Here is a 21,289-nt window from a genome sequence, read left to right as displayed (position 1 = left end):
GTGATCCAAGCCACCTGCTTCAGACGTAGCCACTCCACTTTAGCATGGCAGTTCAGGGGGGCAACATCATTAAAGGACATGGTTTTCTGCATGAGTTGGCAAATATGTGCTAAAAAAATTAATGGGAGATGTGTGACTAGTTATTTGAACACATTTGCAAGCCGTGCACAAGCTTAAAAGCATTAAGCTCAATTAATTAACACACATTTATAACCGAGGAAGATTTATAGTATTGCTTCACTTAAGTATTGGAAATGCACTCTGAAATATGTGGTTTGCCCCTCAACGTGCTCATTGGTTCACTGCCAGCGCCATATGTACAACCCCCCTATTCTATCAGAATGCAACTCAGAACCAATTTGCATGCATAAAATGTGGACTTGCACCGTCTACACCCACACAACAGTAATGAGTCCTGGTTCAGCTTACAGTCCATCTGTCATGGATTTTCAGTATTTATTTATTACATTTATATTCCAGCCTTCCTTCAGGGTGTAGTTGGTGGAATTTCTGATCCATCCACACCAGAGATATTTCCATGCAATGTAAAGTGGTCCCCCATGGTATAGCGTGATTTAGTCAAACCCTACTTATTCTTGATCAGAGAAAGTTTGGGAAAGACGATGGATAAAACTAGCTGGACATGATAGTATGTAGTATAATTAGTACTACTGCCACACAAAGTTGTCCATCACCTGAGGTCACTGGAGAAGCTCTTTTCTAGGTTTCCTTACCTGCTGAGGTCAGGTTGTGGTTGTGGAAGAATGAGCATTTTCTGTTGTGGCACTGTGCCCATGGCTTGTTCCCTGCCTGTTGGCTAAGGCTGTGTACTTTGCACCCACAGTTCTGATTTTTCAACTTCTGGTTAAAATGTTTTAACCTGCCCAGTCACTGTAATTCAGTATATTATACTGTTGTTGGCTGCTACTTACAAGGTTTTACTTTTTCTTTCCAATGAATGTTTTTTATCTGCTGCCACCTTGTAAAATTCTGTGCATGTTTACTCAAAAGTAACAAATGAATCTTAACCATCTTTACTCAGAAGTCAGTCGTGCTGAATTGAGTGGGGCTTACTTTCAGGTAAGCAGGGCTCGGATTAACAGTCTTAAACTCACTGCTTTCTTTTGGAACTTACTGCCTAATAAGTGCCTTTAAGAATTATAGCCTTTCTTGCCGTCTTTAGGTCTTGCTCTAGTTGCTGCTTGTACAAATTATTGTTAATATTATTCCTCTGTGTATTTTCATGATATTTGCTGCAAAAAATAAATGTTTTGTTGATGATAATGTGAAGTAGAAATATTTTAAATAAACAGATAGAGCAGTAATCTGGCTGCACAAAGGAGTTGTAGCAAGAGCAGTTTATTCCTTTCACAACTCTCAGTATAGTAATTACTCTTTCTCACAGACACATACTTTGAAACGTAACACATACTTAACATACAATGCCAGGGGGGCCATCTAGAGTGTCAGAAGACCTGTCATCACACCTCCTAAATCCAGCACCTCTGTTGGAGCACATATGTGTGCACACATACACAGAAATCAACAAATCCTAGGAGTTAAAATTGCAGATTGCTCTGTGTCAAAATAGAACTGATTCTGTGAAGTTTCTGTCCTGGCAGATTGATGCTAGAGATGCCACCAGAAATTTGCTTTAGGCCAAGGATGGGGAACCTGTGGTCCTCCATATATTGTGGACTTCCAACTCCCATCAGCCACTGCCAGCATGGCCTGTGGTCAGGAATGACAAGTGCTGGAGTCCAGCAATATTTAGAGAGGCACAGGTTCCCCACTCTAGCTTACAAGGTACAATCAAGAAGATGCTTCCCTCCTACCCTGTTTGCAAATAGGAGGCTTGCTGATTCCAGTGCTTTAATGACTTGCGATGAGAGTAGTCTTAGGGGAGAAAGACTGGATGAGATGTCAAGGACATTATGGCTGGGGAAGGATTTCCAGATGTCAGGGACTGGCTGGACAAAGAGGAGTTGAGGGAGGCATCAGGCGGGGAACCCCCAATGGAACCCCCAGAGGAGGAAGGCTCAGAGCCCAGGGATTGGTGGCGGGACAGTGGGGAGAGGTCAGAGGCAGAAGTTTGGAAGGAGGGGTTGGATGCTGAAGGAGCAACAGGGTCTAGTGAGCAGGAAGAGCCTGTGACAGGGAACAGTTCAGACTTCAAGGCTGAAGCAGAGGAGGGAGGAGTCAAGAGACTGCTGAAGAATCCCTCTCCTGCTGTGACAAGCTTCCCCCCCCCCCCCCGTCTCCAACAATTCACAGAGAAGAGAAGAGCAGAACAAAAGTCAGAGATGCGCAGACACAGTTTGAGACTGTTTGGGAAACATCCAAGAGAGGAAGAGCCTTAGAAAGGGTGGAAGGCAGGGACTGTCCTGGCAACTGCTCCATAGGGGCATGACCTACTGGCAAGTGTGGCTAAGACCACTAGGTTGAGTTGTATGTTTATTTCCTTGAACAAAGTTAACTTCACTGACAACGGATATCTGCTTCCTTTATTTCAGACCTGCGTCTGACTCCAGCCCTGACACCAACTTCTCTTTGACTCTTCTTAAAGACCCTATAATAAAGGATGGTTGTGTCTCAATGCATGCAAAATTCAGGACTGGTTCACAGCAGCTAAAACCAGAAATTCCACAGCTCAAGCACAGAGCACATGCTCTGCATGCAGAAGGCCACAGATTTAATCTCCAGTTTAAAAGGATTAGGTAGAGAAGGTGATAGGAAATATCCTTTGCCTCAGTCTTGCCATTCAGACTAGACAATACTGAGCTCCATACACAAATGGTATAAGAAAACCTCCTATCACCGCCCACTTCAATTGCTATTCGCTTCTCATTATCTATAAAAGCTATTCCAAATATGGAGGTTTTTACCCCTTTCCCTGGGAAAAGATCCAATGACATAACTTAGCAGCAGGAAGCTGTGTGCATTTTAGTCCACCCTTTTCTTTACTTTCAACTCATTCTTTGCATAGTTTAACAGTGAAAGGGATCTCAGTTTCACAATTTGTTTTGGATTCACCTCTACACTGCAGGTTAATTAGGAGACTAGCCTTACACTGTGGAATCCCGATGTTTAATGAATCAAAGGTTAATAGTTCCAATTGTAATGTTAATTGATGTATTCACCACTCATGAGCTTATCACACAATGGTTAGTGGGATGAATGATTTGGGGCATCAGGGTTAGAGCTATTTTCCTTTCTGATGCAATGGGGCTTACAGTTCATTTTCATACTAAGAACCTACTGAGTGGTGTGAACTAATGTACAGTGAATATTACCGTAACTATTTAAAGTTCAGTAACCAATGATACAACCAGAGTAATCCACCCACACACTGAAATTCTAGGATTTATCCTAGGCACTACAGTATGGCTTGAGACTTAATGTGAGAAATGTCCCATTATTTTGCCCAACTCATTGTCACCTGGTATACCTGGGACTTCCAAGCAACAGGGAACAACTTCAAGGAGTTAAGAGATATTCCAGTTGGTCCATTTATGGTTAAGAAGCCTCTCTGGTTAATTACTGGCCAGAGCAATCAGGACTCCTGCCCTGAAGCCTTTCTTGCTTTAAGTTGACTGCAGATCTTTGCTAAAGCCGAATCTGTAGCTAGTGCCTCGGTTCCTCATCTTTTAGAGACTCATGCACACTGTGATTTATCTTGGCTTGTCTCCCTCACTGCACGTTGTCTCTAAACTTGCCCTGCCATGAAATAGGATTTCAGGCAGCACCATAGTGTTGGGTGGCCAATTTTTTAATTTTTTTGTGTATTCGATTGAACATGGCTGGAAGGTAGGGAGATTAAACACTTCCCTTCCACCTATCAATTCTCTCAAAATACCCTCTGCCCCACATTGGTATTACAGTGGTACCTCAGGTTACAGACGCTTCAGGTTATAGACGCTTCAGGTTACAGACTCTGCTAACCCGGAAGTAGTACATTGGGTTAAGACTTTGCCCCAGGATGAGAACAGAAATCATGCGGTGGTGGCATGGGAGGCCCCATTAGCTAAAGTGGTGCTTCAAGTTAAGAACAGTTTCAGGTTAAAAACGGACCTCCAGAATGAATTAAGTTCTTAATCCGAGGTACCACTGTACAAGGTAACCTGTAGCTCCAAGTATATGTGTGTGCAGCCTCTTGATGAGCCTTGGGGTTTTAAATTTGTTTGGGGTTTTCTTTCTTTCTGATATTCTTTGGAGGATGGGACAGGGAGGAATTGCTTGCACTGTGAATCGCTAGCACAACAACTATTAATAAAGGGGATGAAAAGAAACCTGTACAGAAGGTAGCCAATAGGGCTCACGTCACCATCTTTATTTGGGAATGTAGACAGGGCTGGCTGAAACCATTCTGCAAATGGTTCAGCAAGTAATGCGCAGGCACTGCACTATACAGTGATAAAGAGCTACTTAATGCAGACCTCCTCTCCACTCGCTGCCCTCTGCTGGGGGCTCCCTTTGTTTATAGGCTCGCAGGCCCTCAAGCTTTGCTTCCAGCTAATGCTTCTACTGGCAGGTTCCCCTCAAAAGGCTGCTTTCACTCACAGCTGAAGAATAAACTAGGCCCTGGGAGGTTGATAAGATTAAAGAAAAAAGGAGGGGGGGTATTAAAAAGTGGTGACGAATAGGAGATAAAAAAGTAGGGGAACAAAAGCCCAAGAGACAGGATGTGAAGAAGGAAAGAGGCAGAAAAAAACAAAATAAAGCAGTAGTGGAAAGGGGGAAATACAGGACAGATGCTTGGCTGAAGCAGGCGGTTCCTGCTTGAGGTATAATTGGTTATTCTACCACATGCAAGGAAATGTAAAGGCAGAGAAAGTGCATAACTAATGAAACTGCCCCAAGAAACCCCCAGGAACTAGCACAGCATTCACTAGAAGCTGAACTTTGTAGAGCTTTAAGCCTGTGGCCACATTTGAATTGTTGAGCAAGTGCTGTGGGCCCCACCCCATAAAGCCACTTCTCAAGGCTTCTCAAGGCTCTTATTAAATCTTATAGAATCAGAGCCTTGAGAAGCACATAGAGCTCAGAGAGGAAGTGGGGAAGAAAGTAATCCTTCCAACTTCCTCCTTCAATTTTATATACTTTTCAATGGAGGAAAAAGCCCTAACCTAGCCCATGGCCATGGAGGCATGGAGCCTTCATGAGTTTCATGGGAAGACCTCAAGGGCACCGTTGCACTAATGGATGCCACGTTGGCTACCTCTGGTCTGCACTGAAGAGAACAAAAACCTATGTCAACACCACAGAATCGTAGAACACATGTGAAAGACCCATTTGTAACCTAAATGAATCATGCATGTGAATCAGCCCTGTAAGCTTTTATAGGCCTTCCATATCAGAGGGAGAGAATAAATAGATGGAGGTACTGCAACACCTACACCCACCTAACTGCCCAGGGAACTCTCCAACCTCCACTTTTGGTCATCCGCACACCATCAAGCAGCTTTGGACAGCTATAAATACAGTCATGCATCGTTGGGCATGCATCGTTTAAGCCAGTTTATATTTAAACATTCAAAGCACTTTGATACAAGCTTCTCCTTATCCTAGTATAGCTGATCTTAAACTCAGTGTTCTCTGAAACACTCTTCAACTGCTGAAATAAAAACAGATCACATTGCATTATTGGGGAAATTAATTCCAATTTATAAATCATAAAACTCAAAACTCTTTCTCCAGATTAATGTGTGCACATTAAATAAATTCAACATTTATTTGAATAGCAACTTTGGCCACAGCTGAGGTGGGTAACATAGGGGTGCCATTTTTCAAACAGTAAAAATCCAGACGGAAATGTTGTTGAGCTTTTTTTTGCCAAAGTTGTTGAACTTTTGGGGCAAAAAGGCTTTAAAAAATACTGTTCTTTAGCTATTTTTATGGGAAACCGGCACTGCCAACATGGGCTGCCATATGCCTGGATTTTCATGGACATTCTCCAGATTTCCACCCAGACACTGCTGCCGGCTGTGGTATTCCGGATATGTCCAGGAAAATCCGGACGTATGGCAACCCTAGGGTCCCAATGCATTTCTGAGCAGAAGGTTGTAGGCTCTCATGCATTTCAAACATTTGTAACCCACCACTTGAGGAGGGTCATTAAAACATCTCCTTTCCCTTCCCTTAAATCAGAGATGAGGAATCTTTGGTCCTTCAGATGCTGCTGGGCTCAAGCTCCCAGCAGCACCAGCCAGTACAGCCAATGGACCTAGATGGTGAGTTATAATCCAGCTAGAAGGCCACAGGTTCTCCATCTTAGCTTTAAAATGTCTGAGCTGCTTACAATTGTAATATTTCCCTTATAAAAGCTATTAAGGCTGTATACACACTATTATTTTAAAGCACATCCGAAGCACATTCTTTCTGTCTAATAATTTTAAGAACTGTAGTTTGTTAAGGACTGCTGGGAATTGTAATTCTGTGTAAACAATAGTGCCCAGAATTCTTTGCAGGAGAGAATGTGCATCAAATGAGCTTTAAAAGTGCAATGTGTACACAACCTGAAGTTCAAAACATATTTCCACTCAACAAAAAGTACATCCTACGTATGTTGACCTCTTTGTAACTTGGGTGGTGGTAGTGGGGAGGTTTGCATTTTTTGTACATGTTGTCTGCTTGTTTCCAAACTTTAGTTAGCCATGCTGGTTTATTGATTTTAGCAGTGATTTAAGGATCGTCATTTTATGAATATTAGTTCTATGGATTTCAGCTGCATTTTACCTACAGTTTTATTATGCACACCACTTAGAGATCTCTTTCATTATATGGTTTATAAGTCTTTCCAAATATATTAAATACTTTTATTGGGACTGGAAGAGCAGGAGGCAAATTTACAAAGAAATGCACACCGTGATGTGTTTTTATGTATTTCCTTCAGTCATACACACGGCACCCATTCAGCTGTGTCTTCTCTTTTCTCTTCCAACACTGTGTGGATAAAGTAGATTAGACAGAGAGGCAGGCAGACACGCAGGCAGAATACAGAGCCACACCGAGTCACAAACCACGCAAACAAGACAACTGAACCATCACGTTCTAAGGTTTGTCCAAGTGGAAATGTTCCCTAGGGTGGGAAAGAGATGCTGAACCCCTGGCTTGGATTCTTCTCTTTCCTTTGCTTGTTATTTTCCCCGCCTGCTGTGTGTTAATGTGCTCTATCAGGTCCCAACCATGGTTGAGTGAGGATGCCCGAGGTCATTCCATCTTTACTTTGTTTGGGCCGCTTGCCAAGAAGCTAGTAGCAGAAGTGTTGCTGTTTTTAGAAAATTAAATTTGACTCAAGCTCACCAGTGAATCTGCACCAAAGAACTTCATATCCTGTGCCTTGGAGCAGAGGCAGGGGAGAACGCCAGCAGCTCAGAATGGCCCAGTCCAGAATGAGGCGGCTCATATTGGTCTAGAATGGCTCAGCTTCTTCTACTGGCAGATGTGGTTGCACGCGGAATAAATCAAGTGAAAGCCTTTCCCGCCCCCCAATTAGGCACAACCTCTCTCCGCACACACAATACCTGCCTTTTTCTATTTTTTTTCTCATTGCCCGGGACCAAACTTAATGGTGGCAATTAAGCCATATAACATTTATTTAAATAGCCACAGAGGAGGAGCACTGGGACAATGGTGCAGGGCTTGCGTTGAAACCCTTCCCCTTCTTTCTTCTGAATTCCTAGGAAAATACTCTCTCCCCAGACACCGCTAGTCTCAGGAGGCAAGCTCCCAGTCAGTGTGCATTGCAAAGATGTCTGGTGCCTGGTGACTGGACCATAGTTTCCTGAGTGCTGGGAGTGACTACTTCCTTTTTTAACCCCTAATATAATTTTTATTGAATTTTCAATTTTTTTACAAATTGATTTCAAATTAAATAGTTGTTTCACGTATTGACTTCTCACCCACACCTCCAAAGTGCTTTTGTTCAAACCCTTTTCTGTTGTATTATATGCCAAACTCTTATCTGTGACAGAAATCCCTCAACTACAATTACTTCATCATTTTTATTCCACAGCTCCTATCTCGAATCCTGTCCGCGATTTCATTTGACTGTGGGAGTAACTACAACTGCTTTCCCACTGCACTTTCTGTCTTAAATATTTTCATCATTTATTTTTTTAAAAAAAATGTACACACACACACACACACACACACACACACACACTTCTGAGATTGCACTCCTACATTGTACTGCTGCCGCTGTAGGCTAATAAAAGATGTTTCAAATGATAAAAAGCAGCCAAGTTGCCCCCTGTAACAATTTCCCACTGTGCTTTGCTCCGTTTCCTTTTGTTTTCTCTTTTAAATTAGTTAATTGTTTGAATACAGTACTCCTCCTCACAAGCCCTGCAGTATACAACACACCCGATTTAAAAGCAAGGGCATGGTAGGCTTGCGTACAGCAACTCACCCACTCTTCATCCATTGCATTGAGGAAGGGTATCTCTCCACCAGTGATGCTCAATTGGGACTAAGTTCAAATGCCACATACCTTTGAAAGGCCCTTGCTATCTATTTCTCTCACTTTGTAGCAGAAGACATTTATTTCTCCTTGGGGTATGCATTTCTCTGCAAAGTTCCCATAATGTGAGGATTTTGTTCAGCCATCAAAGGCATCTTAGGTGGATATAGCATTGTGAACAGGGATGCTTCAGGAATTCGTTCTTTGTGAATATGCAAACAAACTGACGTGCTCCACGACCAATGTCTGGGTTGGAACCTAGTCATCCTGAAGATTTTGCACTCTGAATTTTATGGTGCACATCTCAGCTTGAAAAATACATTCAAAAATGTGTATTTTACAATGAAATGCAATTTGAAATGTGTACAGTCATACCTTGGAAGTCAAACGGAATTAGTTCCAGAAGTCCGTTTGACTTCCAAAATGTTCGAAAACCAAAGCACAGCTTCTGATAGGCTGCAGGAAACTCCTGCAGCCAATTGGCAGCCGCAGAAGCTGTGCCAGATGTTCGGCTTCCGAAAATCGTTCGAAAACCAGAACACTCACTTCCGGGTTTTGATTGTTCGGGAGTCAATTTGTTCGGGAGCCAAGACATTTGAGATCTAAGGTACGACTGTACTTTGAGAGAAAATATGTCTTGAAATGCTGGGTTTTGTGGCAAAATATGTTCAAACATATGGATTTAAATCTAAATTTCCACACAGGTTTGTCACACAGGCTTGAAACAGAAGACTCATATTTTTACTTCAGTTGTTATTATCCATGTAGAAATAAGCTGATGGGTGATGTACATTCAAATTTGGTTTGTCAGTTGCAATGCACTTTGAATTAGTTTTGCTCTTCAGTGATCCAGACTGTGGGCATTTCCAAAGATAACCAAAGCCTCTGCTAAAGATGTTTTTGTTTTGTTTCCTAGATGGGTCTCTACAGGATGCATAGGTACTCCGTGATCCTTTACATCAAGAGGTATATAGCCAAAGGAAATAATCTTTTAAGCTAGCCGCCTCCACACATTTTTCTGCATAGTGAGGTTCTGGGACAATTCTTCCCACTTCTATTATTCCAATTCTTTTGTGCCCTGGTATGGCCACATCTGGAGTACCATGTCCAGTTCTGGGCACCACATTTATGAGGGATGCTGATGAACAACAGCACAAAGTGAACAGGAGCATGAAGAGTTTAGAAAGCAAGTCCTATTAATAAGAATAAGAATAAGAATAAGAATAAGAATAAGAATAAGAATAAGAATAAGAATAAGAATAAGAATAAGAATAAGAATAAGAATAAGAATTTATTTATACCCCGCCCATCTGGCTGGGCTTCCTCAGCCACTCTGGGCGGCTTCCAACAAAATATTAAAATACAATAGTATATGAAACATTAAAAGCTTCCCTAAACAGGGCTGCCTTCAAATGTCTTCTAAAAGTCTGGTGGTTGTTGTTCTCTTTGACATCTGGTGGGAGGGCATTCCACAGGGCGGGTGCCACTACCAAGAAGGCCCTCTGCCTGGTTCCCTGTAACTTGGCTTCTCACAGTGAGGGAACCGCCAGAAGGCCCTCAGCGCTGGACCTCAGTGTCCAGGTAGAATGATGGGGGTGGAGACGCTCCTTCAGATATACTGGACCGAGGCCGTTCAATTGAAAAAGCTGGATACGTTAAGCCTGGAGACTATAAGATTAAGGAGAGACATGACATGACAGCTGTCTTCAGATACCTGAAGAACTGCCATGTTGAAACAGACTTGTTCTTTCTTGCTCCAGCATGCAGAATTTCATCTAATGGGTGGAAATGGCAAGGAAGCCATTTTTTATTTTTTGCAAATATAACAAGAACCATCCTAATGGTAGGAGCTATCTGACAGTGGAGCAGACTGCCTTAGGAAGTGGTGGTCTTTCCATCACTGCAGCTGGAGAGCAGTCTGTCAGGAGTGCTATAGGTGCAAGATTCTATGTTCTGCCTCTGCTATGGCTGTGTTCGACCTCCACCAATGGAGAAAGTATGCCTCTGAATACCAGTTGCTGGGAATTGCAGATGGGGAGAGTTCTTTTGTGCCCATGTCTTACTCGCTGGCTTCACTTGGACATCTGGTTGGCCACTGTGGGAGCAGGATATTGGACTAGATGAGCTGATCCACCAGGACATTTTTAATGTTCTCAAGATGCCTGCACTGAGCAGGTGGTTGATCTAAAGTTGGTGTCCCTACCAATTCTAGAATTCTGTTATTCTCAGATCCGACAAAACAGTGAGAGAGAGAGAGAGAGAGAGAGAGAGAGAGAGAGAGAGAGAGATTGAGCACCTCAAGCAAGGCTAATAATACGGGAGCAACTATTTGGAGCAGGTCTTCCTCCTTCAGCTCATTTCAGCAAGCCCTGCAGCAGTAGCTCCTACCAATCAAGACGACGCATAAACAGGACTGCTGCACTGTGTCCTCACCTTGATCGCAAATAGTTTCTTATTAAGCATCTTTGTTTTCCCAGCTCTCTTATCAGGAGCTTTTGCCAGAAGCATTTCTACATGATTGTGCTGTGGGCCAATTGACTGGAAGCAATTTCCTCCACTCCACTAGCTCCCTGTGCCCAGTGCCGGCTAAGAGCCTAGAGTGCAATTCAATCTCTCAGAGTGCTGCTAATATAAGCTTGCAAAATAAGCCCATTCTACTGGGCTCAGTCATGGACTGCAAAGCAAATACATTTTTGCCAGCTCCAACCCCCCCCCCCCATTTCCTTTAAAGGGACATTCCTTGCTCTCTACCACAAAACGAGGTGGGGTCGTAAATATGATTAATAGCGTTGTGGCCATCCAGCAAGATATGACCCCTTTTGAGGGCTTTTTGTATGGTTAGAATTTTAAAACGGCTTTTGTGAGCACTGATGGATAAGAGGTATTTAAGTAAGCATGGTGGCATTTGATGGCTGGTGGCTACTAGCTGCTTACACTCCACAGTCTGGGTAGGGGTTGAAAGGAAACAATTTTGAAGCTGGAAAGTAGCCAGTTGGGAGTTTTTGCAGCTAGCTGGCAAAAAAGAGCTAGAGCAGGGGAGTGGTTAAGGGCATGAATTATAGGCACTGCTTCTTTCTGATTGTACTGTTTTCTGAAAAGGCTAGTATTGATGAGTGAACTGGGCATACCAAGTTCTTCTTCTTTTCCCCTCTTAAGATGCTTTTATCATTCGGATACTGTTGTATTCCTGATGACGTCATCAGGAGTATGCCTAGATTAAAACCAACCTGTAAGCTTCCTAGACCTGCCAAATTTCATCGCCTTCCTATTTACTTACGTGATATAAGTAACAGGGAGAGATGGAGCACAAGTACTCCAGCTCAGATTCACTGTGTTATAGAAAACAATCTGGGGGGGGGGGGTGTTACTTGCCTCACAATGCAGCCAAGCATTATGAGCAGAACAACTTTGTATTATGAACTGGGTAATTACAAGCTTTGGCAGCATCACTGAACAGAAACATCAGATCTGCACACCTGAGACTGAATGCCAGAGGGGTATTTGCATTAGTCTGTTGCAGCAAAAATGACAAAAGAGTCTAGTGGTTCATTAAAGACTTCCGAATACGTTAACCCTTTTCAGACATCCTGAAAGGTGGGAGGGAAAGACTGAACATTGTCCCAGCTTCTGACCTCCATGTGTTTATTTGAAGGCCGAGACAAAATCCTTGGGCTGGCAACTGTATGTTCACATCTCTGTGCAATCAGGAATCCTTTTTCAGGGGAGGGATGGGGAGAAATTCAATTCAGTTTTCATCTAAAGGTGAACCAAACACATATACCGTACTATGGTAAAGTGTGCCTATAAATGGATACATAAAGGAATATAATATAATGCATAATTTTATGTTTATTAGGCAAAACTGCATACAAAAATGTGTCTATTAGGAGAAATTCACACTAAAATGCTGGTGACTTTTCATGAGGATGTAAAATAATTGCAAATGAATGTGGAAATGTGGAAAACTGAAGACTGGGAAAAGAAGAAACTGAAATGGACAGATTTGCCCATCCCTATTTTAGGATTCCCCATGCCCCACCCCCACATGTTGAAAGAAGGTATTCAAAATGCAGTGGGTCATAGTTCTCTTTGTTGCATCAGATGCATCTAATGAACTGGGTTCCGGCTCACAAAAGCTTATGACTCATAGTTTGGCACCTTTGGCACCTTTAAGATGACCAAAGTCTCTCTGTTTGTTGAGGCTAAATGAATATGCAGACCAACTCCTTACAAAGGAGACAGATGCCACAAATAATATTTCCTAAAATGGAGCTGACTTTCCTTTCAGTATACCAAAACCACTTGTGGCGAGGAGAGTCCTCAGTGCCCCATCCCATCCTCAGCAAGTGGGCTCTGGTTTCTAAGTGGCCACAAACTCACATTAATGATTTAGACCCCACTTAAGCACTACCTGAGCCATTTGGTTGTGGCAATCCCATGCTAGTCTGGTATAAAGCTTCTGCCCCACACGATAAGAGTGCATAGTTATGTACCATTCCCACAATGCTCCTGTCTTGAGCACACCTTGAGAGCAGACTATGTCACATTTAAATTAGGCCTCAGACAATTACTGCTGAACACGAAGCATTGTAGCAGGATGACAGCTGCAATCTGGCAGCCATGATATATAGGGATATTAATTTCTATCTATTTCAGAGGAAGAGTTGAGTATCAATTCCAGCAACACACTTGCTGTCAATTCCTGACTGTCTAGGACCATCAGGCTCACTGTGGTGGGCTAATTAGGTTTCCTCCAGTCCTTTTGAAAAAACAAAAACAAAACAAATTTGGAGATTCGAAATGCAAAGTCTTAATGAGAAGATGAATCTTTAGGGCAATGAGAGCCTTCAGAAAGTCACATGAGGGGGGCAGGAGAAACCCACAGCATCTATCCACTTACAGGCTTATAGGCTGGTCATCTGTAGGCTACTTTTAAGAAGTATATATGATAACACACCAGGATCTGGTTTTGTGAGTTACCAGAATGAACAGCCCTCACTAAACCTGTGGCAAGAGTTTGGACTTTGCATCTCTCAAGAAGAAGGCAAAGAGCGCTAGATTGGATACTGAACGGAGATTTCTTGGTGCAAATCACTGGATTCTGAAGTTCACTGGATGCCCTTGGGCCACTCATGCTCTCACTGACTTGTTTACCTCACAGGATCAGTGTGGGGCTAAAAATGTACGCCGCTGTTGGAGGAAGGACACGATGCAAATGTGATCAATATAATAAACTCCCCAGAAGGGCCTTCCACACAGCCCCTTGGGTGATCATTATAAACTGATATTTACGAAGTGGCACAGCTGTGCAATTGAGCTTCACTCAAAACCACCACTCCTATTGACAGATATTCTCCCCAGAGAGCCTGCTTAATATGCTTCTCTTCTATTGATCGCTGCAGCGAGTCGCCATTAGTGGCGCCCCCCTCCTTTCACTTGTGTGGAGGAGAGAAGGGAAAGACAACAGCAGACTCATTACAAGGGAGAATGAAAGACGCGCTCACAATGCCACAAGATGAGAGCTGCAGAGCCAGATGCCAAGCAGAGTGGCACTCTTCTGCAACCTGCACGACGGAGGCTTGTGAAGTAAGGCCAGCAGCATGTATGTGATTAGCAAAGCCTTTCAGCTCTCCCTCCCTGCCCACAAGGAGGGTATCGATTATCTTTTGTTCCTGCTTTATGAACCCATTCGTTAATGGGCTGGGAGCTTGTAAATGCTCATTGGATTTCCTATCAAAGTGGCCTGAATGAACGAATGCAGGCATCTTTATGAGGAGGAGAGTTAGAGACCTGCTGGCACTGGCTAGGAAGCTTCAATAATCACACTTTCTCTGTTAAACGCCCACCTCGCTCACCTTCTCCCACACCCTCGGGGGGGGGCTTCTTCGTCCCAAACACTGAATTAAGGTTCTGCATTAGCAGGGAGAAGTTTCCTCCTCCAGAAAGACAGTCACTTTGATGACAGTGGGGGTTCTTTATGCTAAGGGTGGGAGTGGAGTTCAACTTCTCTGAAAGTGCAATCAATAGCGGCAATGCTTGCTATTCGTGGTTGATATTTCAATGGCACAGCTGTAAGTTTAATTTAATTTATTACTGTCGGAGTTTGATGGTTTCAGCTTAGCAGAGTGTAAACCGGTCTTTTCCCAGAAGCCTTTGGCACAACTCCTTGCTTCATGTGTCCTACCCGAAACAAAGTGTTGCATTGTGCAGTGGTTCTGTTCGGAGTCCTAGCCACTCCATTCCATTCTCTTGTCCCCATCATCTTTCTCCTTGCTAACCAAATGTCAGCCCACCTTCTGTACTAACTGAGCATGCTCGGTCCTCCTTGGTCTGTCTGGGGGAAGGTTGATGGGGGGAGGGGGGACGCACACCCAAGTTGAGTCCCCTGTTTTCTGTGGAGAGCTGGAGACCTAGAGTGAGAAGGAAAGCGAGCATGAAGAAAATGATGGCACTACAATATTGAAAGGGAATGGAGAATGAATCACATTAGTCCTTTTTCCTTTCTTGGCTTTAAGACTGGTTTTTACGTTTTCTTTTACAGGCATGCAGTTCAAAAGCACCCGTAAGTGCAAGTAGATAAATAGGTACCGCTTTATAGCGGGAAGGTAAATGGCGTTTCCGTGTGCTGCTCTGGTGCTGGTTCGCCAGAGCAGCTTCGTCACGCTGGCCACGTGACCCAGAAGTGTCTGTGGACAGCGTTGGCTCCCGGCCTCTAGAGTGAGATGAGCGCACAACCCTAGAGTCTGTCAAGACTGGCCCGTACGGGCAGGGGTACCTTTAATTTGCAAGTACACGTTGTGCAGCAGAGACATATGTGTGCACACACAGAGCACAGAGCACATAATCTATTCAGCGGAATGGACATGTCCTCAGTAAAACAGATGCTTTGGGATCAATTTGCCTTGCCTTTTTCAAACCTTTGTAGGCGTACAGAGAAGTAATCACATGCCTTATAAATACAGAATGATTATACATTTAGAAGCCCTTTGTCAGTTTGTGTATCAAAGACATTATCCCACTCGGGAAAGTCAAAGAATTTTTTTGCATTCCTGAGACGCCAAGGACAGTGCCTTAGATCCCTTCAGTCTGGTGCAAAAGATCCCACTTCCAGCCAGAGACTTATTAACACAAAGCACAGGGTGCCTAATGACAGAAGAGCAGCCCTCGGTGCTAATAAATTTAAATTGGGGATAACAGAGTTGCCAGCTGTCAGCAATACATCTTTTTAAAATTCCTCTAAGGGCTTCTGCCGGAAAGGGAGGAAATGAACTTGTGGATCTCTCTCCATTCACCTTCACCCATGTCTTAGTGACTCAGGGTAAACCTTAGAGGAACCTGGCAACCAAAAACTTCCTCTGGAATGAGGGAGGTATCATATTCAGCCGTCCTTTGTGGGGCTGGAAGAAGAGTGGGTATAAACCAAATGGTTCTAATCTGTGATAGTAATGTGGATGGTGGGTGTGGCAGAGAGACGTGACTGCAGCCCAAATTCACTTCAGCCTAAATGGGCAGGCATCGTCTTCTGAAGCAGACTCTCTTCTTGCTGAAGAAACTGCATCTACATAGGCTTCCAGAAATTGGTTTCCCCATTTATGTGCCTGAAAGCAACAACAAGATGTATGAAATGGATGCTGCAGTATACAAGCATGGCTAGCTCTAGCAAACTTCCCAAGATGGTTGCACCAAAACATCTTCAGGTGGGCCATTTCCAGCTCTCCTTTGCAACCAGGAGGTAGTCTGCCTTTTACCTGATGTTTAAGAAGTCTCTTGTTTATAAAATCATAGAATTATAGAGATCGAAGGGATCCTAAGGGTCATCTAATCCAGTCTCCTGTAATGCAGGAATCTCAACCCACGGTCCCCCATCCAATGTGAAACCATACCGGACTCTGCTTAACTTTGCAAATATGCTGGCACTGTTATTGCTGTGCCACTTTGATCCAGTTAAAGTTGACCAGGTAAAGATTTCCATGAAGGGAAGACCAAACTGCAGTGTAGGCAGAATGAGTGCTGGATGCTGCAATTACATTGCTGCTGCTCTCTGGTAGCAATGTAAAGAGAGGATCTGCATCCTAAGGTTTCTGCATTTATTCAGAAGTAAGTGCCATCAATTGCAGTGAGATTTGTCCCTAGGTAAATAGGTACAGGATCACAACCTGGTTTTGCATTGTGAGACTTTTCTAATGTAGCTAGTTATCAACATTTTACTTTTATTTCTTTGTGAGACTGTTTTTGTGTGTTCTCCTGTGCACTCTAGCCAATAAATGTTTCTTATTTAAGTAAAGGCAGAGTGCTAACCTGGATCGATTCTATAAGGCTGAGGTGGCTAACCCTGTTGCCCTCCTGCAGTCCTACACATAGTTACCATTGAATTCAGTGGCACTTAGTCCTGGCTGCATAGGTTAAATTTGCAAAACCCGCTGAGCTTTACGAAAATATCTTCAGTCGGTTGAAATGTAACCTTAAGCTTTTTTTTTTATTAGAAAAGCAGACAATCTTGTGAAGAAGTGCTACCGTTTATACTGACAGTGGTTCTCTGGGGTCTTATGCAAAAGATAGACCACCAGTCCATCTAGCTCAGTATTACCTACACCAAGGACAGGAAACCTTTTTGTAGCCTGAAAGATTCTCGGGAACATTCCAAGGGACACATGCCAGCAGGAAACGCCAGAGGCAAACATGGGCAGAGTAATGGATGTGACTTGTGCCTTTGTGCAGTAGGCTAAAACCCAGCCACACAAAAGTCAAGTCAGAGGTTCCAACCCACACAGCCTTCTCCATCCTCCATCCAGGGAAGTGAGAGACACGATCATAGTACAAGGACACAGCCAGCCTGCCAGGCAAGAGCACTCTAAAAGAATACCACAACTCCCACCATGCCTGACTACTGGCCAGGCTGGTAGAGGCTGATGGGAGTTGGAGTCAAACAACATCTAGAGGGCCACAGGTTAGAAGCTCCTGTTTTAGAACCACTTGTTCACACCTAGAGATGTAGAGGAATTCCAACAAAAACAGACATGGGAGTGGAAATTGCTGGTGTTCGCTTATCTGTTCTGTGTCCGGTATGGAAATAAATTCAGTGAATATGGTCGGTATTTGCTGTCATTGATGCTTTCAGTCCCCAAATGATACACAATTGGTTACATTTTTACACATTTGCATTGTGCTTCCTTTGCATTGCATTGAAATGAATGGGCTGGAATAACGTAATGAAAATGTAACCTATGTAATTTACATAATTAATTACAAAAGTTACGAAATTACAGGTAATGTAGATTTTGGCAAAAGAGGGGCTACAGCAGAACAGGAACTCTGATGCATGCAACGAATTGCAGGTGCAACAGGAAACAATGCCTTCTCACAGCCCTACTTATCCCTTAAAACGGAAGCAAAACATTTCTGTCTTATCTCTATCCTTGCTCTTTGCTGAAAAATACTTAGATCTGCCCTCTCCCCTTGTTCAGACATCCAGCCCAATTTAGAACATTAATTAGTGGTGAATTAGCAGCGTAAATCCTATCCAAAGCCTCAGACCCACCATGATGAATTCATCTGAGGAGCCTGGAAAATCTAATGTTAATATCTTCCTTTTCTTCATCAGGCAATTACTTTGCACACCATTTGTCAGCAACTCTTGAGTGCCCACCCTCAGCCACAGCACTGGAATATGGAGCTTGGGCCTGGTCAATTAATTATTGAATGGCTTATTTATTTCACACTGATAGATGATTAAAAGTACAAACATGCATATACATATAAGCATCTCCTCAACAATTGCGTTTCATCGAGAGCTCCTCCAAGGCGTCTGTATGGGCCTTTTAACTCCACAAATCCCATTTTGCTACTGACCTGCCAGCATTAACACGTTCGCAGCTCACTGGCTTCTTATGAAGGCCTTTATAATACAGTGGTACCTTGGGTTAAGAACTTAATTTGTTCTGGAGATCCATTCTTAACCTGAAACTGTTCTTAACCTGAAGCACCACTTTAGCTAATGGGGCCTCCTGCTGCCGCCGTGCTGCCGGAGCACGATTTCTGTTCTCATCCTGAAGCAAAGTTCTTAACCCGAGGTAATATTTCTGGGTTAGCGGAGTCTGTTACCTGAAGTGTATGTAACCTGAAGTGAATGTAACCTGAAGCGTATGTAACCCGAAGTACCACTGTACAGGACCTTCGTCCACAGTCATCAGCGGGGGGGGGGGGTCTCATAATAGTCTGAGAAATGCACTCCTGCCATTACGTTCCCTATTGGCCATATTGCTCATGCTATTTTCCCCAGTGCTGAGCTGGGCATGAGAGCAAAGGGGGTGAAAGCTCTGTGCATGCTGCTGATCCCAGGTTCATTCTCCAACTAAAAAAATAGATAATGGCTAATAAGGTGGGGAATGAACTCTGCCTGGTACCCTGCAGAGTTGCTGCCTACCAGCACAGACAGCTAAACCCAGAGAAGGGCTTCTGATGAAGCTCTCAAAGCATGAACAAGCAAAGGAGAGAGAGGTGATGTTTCAGGTACCCTAGTCCCAGGTCAATATTTTGAATTGGGCCTGAAACAAAACATGAAAAGGAGAAAACAGGGGAGGGCATCAACACCCACCTGCTGCCTCTAGCGTACCTCACTTCTAATATCAGAGTCAAGCTGGGAGAAAGCAGCTTAAAGAAGTAGAGCACTTCCCCAGGAAATCAGAAGGGTTACTCTTGTCACTACGCAATGTAAGGCCAGTGTAAAAGGGTCAGTTGAAGCAGTAGTCATCTAGGGATAGGCTGTCTCTTGCTGTTCCTGTTAAAGGTAAAGGTAAAGGTAAAGGGACCCCTGACCATTAGGTCCAATCGTGGCCGACTCTGGGGTTGCGGCACTCATCTCACTTTATTGGCTGAGGGAGCCAGCGTACAGCTTCCGGGTCATGTGGCCAGCATGACTAAGCCAGTTCGCAAACCAGAGCAGCGCACGGAAACGCCATTTACCTTCCTGCCGGAGCAGTACCTATTTATCTACTTGCACTTTGATGTGCTTTTGAACTGCTAGGTTGGCAGGAACAGGGACCGAGCAACGGGAGCTCACCCCGTCACGGGGATTCGAACCGCCGACCTTCTGATCAGGCTGTTCCTGTTACTGAGCAGTAAACATTCCTGTGTAGGTGGCTCTTTATATAACGGGATGGTCATAAAGTGCTTGCTACTCAGGTATTTTTTAGCAATTAAAATTTGGATACACGTGCAGCCGCATTACAAAAAAACGGTGAATGCCAGAATTAATCTGGTTACCAATATACCCAAATTAAATCAAATGCCAGCATATGTTAGCTGGCTTACAGAGACCCCATGGGGCCCGGCTGATTTAAAAAGTCAAACTAATCACCAGGCTTGGCTTTTGTTTTCTCCCTCTGGCAGGCATAGCTGTTGTGATCCTTGCTGCAGCCTGGCAAATGGCAGTGTGTGATCTGTGTGGCTGTCACAAGCGTACAGCATGCTTGGCAAGCTTCACTAAAGCCCAACAGAAAACACAGAATGATGCCCAAATGGGCAGCCTAACAGTGGAGCTACATGCACCCTATACATTTAAGGTATTTTTATGTCACTGTCACTTATGGCTCACACAGACACAGAACCCGAGGAACTGTAGTTTGTTAAGAGTGCTGGGAACTGTACATATGTGAAGGATAAGATACAGCTACCAGCATTCTTTGGGGGAAGTCATGACTGTTAAAGTGGTATAAATGTACTTTAGGTGTGGGTGCAACCCTGCTTTAAGTTATGGCTGAGAGATACAACAATTGCACACACAGAAGCTACTTGATAATGCACCAGCTGTGCCAGTGAGGACTTATTTACATAAAGGCTGTTATGTAAATATTGGGTTTGTATTGTGTTGGGTTTGTATTGTGGGGGATGAGTTAGGAAAGTGCTAAGATTCTTAGATATAGGATAGGGTTCCAACTCTTACGGCAATCATGCACCCCAGTTTTCTAAAGATAGTCCAGTATTGGCATATGCAAATTTATATCTTCTTTTCTTGGGTTATGAATTTCCTCCTCTTGAGTGAGATGGTAAGTGGCCACTTTACCAACTCTTGAAATAAAGAAATCATGATACCTCGGCGATGCTTGGAAGTGAAACACAAGAAGATGCCTATACCGAATCAGACCATTGGTCCATGTGTCTCAGTACCGTCTACTCATCACCGACTGGCAAAAGCTTGCCAGAATCTTCGAACAGGGCATAAGAAGAGCCCAGCTGTGTCAGACCAAGGATAGTATCATATTCTCACCAAGGTCAACCAGATGTCCCTGGAAAGACTGACCATCAGCAGGACCTGAGCGCAGCAGCACTTCTGATTTCAGCAACTGCTCTTTCAAGGCCTAGTGACTCCAGCACAGAAATCTTTCCCAGCCCTACCTGGAGATGTTGGGAATTGAACATGGGATTTTTAAAACATAGCACTGAGCAACAGACCTTGCTACAGTACTTGCTTTTCTGATAACTGAATAAAAATCAAGTGGAAAAACAGTGTTCTCCCCATACCCGTTGGTTCACAACCTGAATATAAACTACAGTACAGACCCTTAGTATTTTTATAAGTCTTCAGCCTGCACATGTTGTTGTTTTTTTCCATTAGCAGCTTCACGTTAGTTGAATGGTTTTTCATTATCTTATTTATTTTTCTGCCCCACTGTCATGTCAGTTCAAAAAGGTTTGGCAGATTTTTGTAGTGCTTTAAAAGCACACACAACCTTTCGACCAAAGGCAAGAGTAGACAAAAGGCAGTGTTGTGTATACCAGAGGCAGGGATGGCTTTCTCTTGCCACATAAACTTTTCTTTTAAAAAAACCA

The 21,289-nt window shown here is 43.6% G+C and overlaps 1 long non-coding RNA gene across 1 annotated transcript in view; it reads right to left on the bottom strand.

Moving 5' to 3' along the window:
* Positions 1-14,866, bottom strand: part of LOC309337614 — a 104,397-nt gene extending 89,531 nt beyond the window's left edge. Inside the window, exon 1 of the long non-coding RNA XR_014154439.1 lies at positions 14,755-14,866. This is a non-coding gene — a long non-coding RNA (uncharacterized lncRNA). The remainder of the gene's footprint in view (positions 1-14,754) is intronic.
* Between the last annotated feature and the right edge of the window lie 6,423 nt (positions 14,867-21,289).

Source organism: Podarcis erhardii (genome assembly GCF_964252035.2).
Source record: "Podarcis erhardii genome assembly, chromosome: 3".
NCBI lineage: Eukaryota > Metazoa > Chordata > Lepidosauria > Squamata > Lacertidae > Podarcis > Podarcis erhardii.
Note: the sequence above shows the minus strand (reverse complement) of the source record. Positions and strands in the feature narration are given on the sequence as shown.